Consider the following 3486-nt stretch of genomic DNA (forward strand, 5'->3'; position numbering starts at 1 on the left):
AGTTCCACAAGAACAAAGATCATATCTGTTTAATTCCCTCACTCTATTCCCAGAAGCCAGCACAGGACTTGAGACCTAGTGGGCATTCCATAAATTTCTACTGAAAGAAAAGAAGGAAGGAAGGAAGGAAGGAAAGAAGGGAGGAAGGGAAGAAGGAAGGACGGGAAGAAGGGAGGGAGGAAAAATTGAGCAAATACCAAGTCTGCTACATGAGTTTTGCTCTAAGAACATGTTATTATCCTCATCATTATTATGATAATTCTTAGTTCCTTTGGAAGCACATAATACCACAATGACATATCATGGAATAAAACAGGAAATCCTGTTTGGCCCTATTAGAATTGTTTTATAAACATCTGACAAAATGTGCTCTTCTGAAAAACAACAAATAGCAATAAAAATTTCATAATTGCACCTAAATTACCCCCAAAGCATTATCAGTAATACCTATGGTCTGTATTTCCAAACGCTACCTAATAACTAAATATGCATGTTTTCAGCCATGTTGACAGCTTTTAACTTGAATCTTAAGAACGACTAGGCACATGATAGAAACTATCTTATAACAACCACGTACGGTAGTTTGATTCCTATGAAATAACTGCATATGCTCAGAGAAACATCATAATGCTGGAGGTAATATTACTTCAGTGACACTATCCAAATGAATTGTATTTCTTGTTTAGTACAGCAAGAGATATGCCATTATCTGTTGGATTTAACAAACATGTATCATCCAGGCTGTTTCATATTTAGTACCCCAGGGTATACAATGCAGTAATAATGTATTATGAAAGGAAAATTGTTTTGCACTCTTCCTTGCAAATTATTCTTTCTATCCCATTCTCCATGTGTTCAGATATTTTTTTCTTTTAAAAAAACATAACATTTTGAAGCCTAGAGATATGCATGGTACTTGACCAAGGTTAATAACAAAATCGTACTTTGTTAGCCCCCTAGGAACTTCTAATACAGTATAAAAACAATGTAAACACAGAAAAGATCTGCAAAGACCATTTTTGGGTAAAGAATTTACAAACATATCATATACTTTGTGGGGTGTATGTAAGGTCTACAACCTTGGCCTCATTCACCACAATAGAAATTTTAACCTCATAAAGAACATCAACTACTGGGGCTCCTGGGTGGCTCAGTCGTTAGGCGTCTGCCTTCGGCTCAGGTCATGGTCCCAGGGTCCTGGGATCGAGCCCCGCATCAGGCTCCCTGCTTGGTGGGAAGCCTGCTTCTCCCTCTCCCACTCCCCCTGCTTGTGTTCCCTCTCTCGCTGTCTCTCTCTCTCTCTCTGTCAAATAAATAAATAATCTTAAAAAAAAAAAAGAACATCAACTATTTTTCTCAAATCAGAAAAACAAAAACTGAATGTACTTTAAGGTAAAAAAAATATATGTAACTTGAATAAAGGAAGTTGGAACTAAAATTTCCTAACTGAATACCTGTGATTTTGTTTTAAGAGTACTGGTCCAGCGGGCTCCCTGCTCGGCAGGGAGTCTGCTTCTCCCTCTGACCCTCCCCCCTCTCATGCTCTCTGTCTCTCATTCTCTCTCTCAAATAAATAAATAAAATCTTTAAAAAAAAAAAAAAGAGTACTGGTCCAGGGGCTCCTGGGTGGCTCAGTCCGTTGAACTTGCAACTCCTGATTCCGGCTCAGGTCATGATCTCAGGATCGTGGGATCGAGCCACACGTCAGGCTCTCAGCTGGGCACAGAACCTGCTTAAGATTCTCTCCCTCTCCCTCTGCCCCTCCCACCCCTACCCCATCCTCCCCCACCACCCCCCACAGCCCGTGCACATTCTCTATCTCTAAAAAAAAAAAAGGAGTACTGGTCCAGTTTTTATGAAGCAAGATTTCTCTGAGAACAGTATACTGCCATTGCCATCTCGGGAGTTAGTTCTGTGGGATTATAGTTGACCTTAATGATTCTCTTTGCTGTTAAATTTATGATTAATTTGATTGATCTTCTTCTCATATGTTAATAATACAGACCTTCCATTACAGCAAACTATCCAGTTTCATTCTTTGCTTTTCTTCCTGACCATTAACAACAACAGTGTACATGGTTTCCTATAAAATTCAGTAGCTTACAAATTAGGCTCTTTATACCAATTTTAATTTCTTCTAACTAGAGAGAAAAATTGCAAAATACAAAAGAGCTCTAAACAGCACCGTTACCACAGTCGAGTCAAACCGAGCCCCCGTCCCCATCATGGCAGGAACTGGCCAAACGGCCACAGCAAGGCCTGCAGCTCATGGGCCCTGGGCCCTGGGACCTGGGGATAAGTTCAGCTGCAGGAAAGGCATACAAACAAACAAACAAAATAAAATAATACCAGTATTCTGCCTTCTAGTTAATCCCTGATAACATTTTTGTCATCCTTTTCTACTTAATGTATTTAAGTAGTCATTCATGCAATTAATCAACAAATATTTATTGATTGCCTACTATGTGGTAGTCATTGTTCTTGGTATTGGCAATATTACTATGAACATAACAGCTAAAATGTCTGCTCCCATGGAACTAACATACTGGCAATAGAAATAGATAATAAATAACTATATAATATGGGAATGTAAGGATTTTAGCTAAGTAGTGTAATTTACAGAAATAGGAACACCAGGAAAGGAAAACATTGAGAGAATCACAAGTGTGATTTTAGATGTATTCAGTTTACAAGGGCCATTAGTTCATCTGAGTTGTGATGTACCATATTGTTTCTAATGGTTTGTCATCTGCTTTTCCACTTGGCCTTTTATGGGTACTTTCCCATTCAAAAATACATATTTCTGGAGTCCCTGGGGGGCTCAGTCAGTTAAGCATCTGCCGTCGGCTCAAGTCATGATCCCGGGGTCCTGGGATCGAGCCCCACATTAGGGTCCCTGCTTGGCAGAGAGTCTGCTTCTCCCTCTCCCTCTGCCCCATGGCTTGTGCTCTCTCTCTTGCTCTCTCTCTCAAATAAATAAAATCTTTAAAAATATATATATTTCTATTTGCTGATCTTAAAAACCTACCTAGAAAATCTACCTGTTCCTGAATATTTGTCTTTTTTATAATTAGAAATAAGAGTTATTAGATATTCTTTACATGCATATTTTATTTTATTTTATTCTTTTATTTGACAGAGACATAGCCAGAGAGGGAACACAAGCAGGGGGAGTGGGAGAGGGAGAAGCAGGCTTCCCGCTGAGCAGGGAGCCCGATGTGGCGCTTGATCCCAGGACCCTAGGACCATGACCTGAGCCGAAGGCAGATGCCTAACGACTGAGCCACCCAGGCACCCCTACATGCATATTTTAGACATGCCTATTTATTTTGTTATAGCATATCCTAAACATGAAAATACTTGATCAAAGAATAAGCACATTTTAATGCTTTTGTTTTTTATTGGTCAACTTTTTCTCCAGAAAGATTATGTCAATTTTGTCACTGGTTTGCCACTAAGTATTTTATCTTTTCTTCTTTAAAAAAC

At 39.2% G+C, this 3486-nt stretch overlaps 1 non-coding gene across 1 annotated transcript; it reads left to right on the forward strand.

The window, feature by feature from the left end:
• The first annotated feature begins 2191 nt into the window (after positions 1 to 2191).
• Positions 2192 to 2317, forward strand: LOC123862755 (small nucleolar RNA SNORA5). The gene has a single exon (XR_006795425.1). It is a non-coding gene; the product is annotated as a small nucleolar RNA SNORA5 (small nucleolar RNA).
• Positions 2318 to 3486: the final 1169 nt, after the last annotated feature.

The sequence above is a fragment of the Mirounga angustirostris genome, unplaced genomic scaffold (genome assembly GCF_029215605.1).
Source record: "Mirounga angustirostris isolate CCGP_5_RB_7025 unplaced genomic scaffold, mMirAng1.0.hap1 SCAF_9, whole genome shotgun sequence".
Taxonomy (NCBI): domain Eukaryota; kingdom Metazoa; phylum Chordata; class Mammalia; order Carnivora; family Phocidae; genus Mirounga; species Mirounga angustirostris.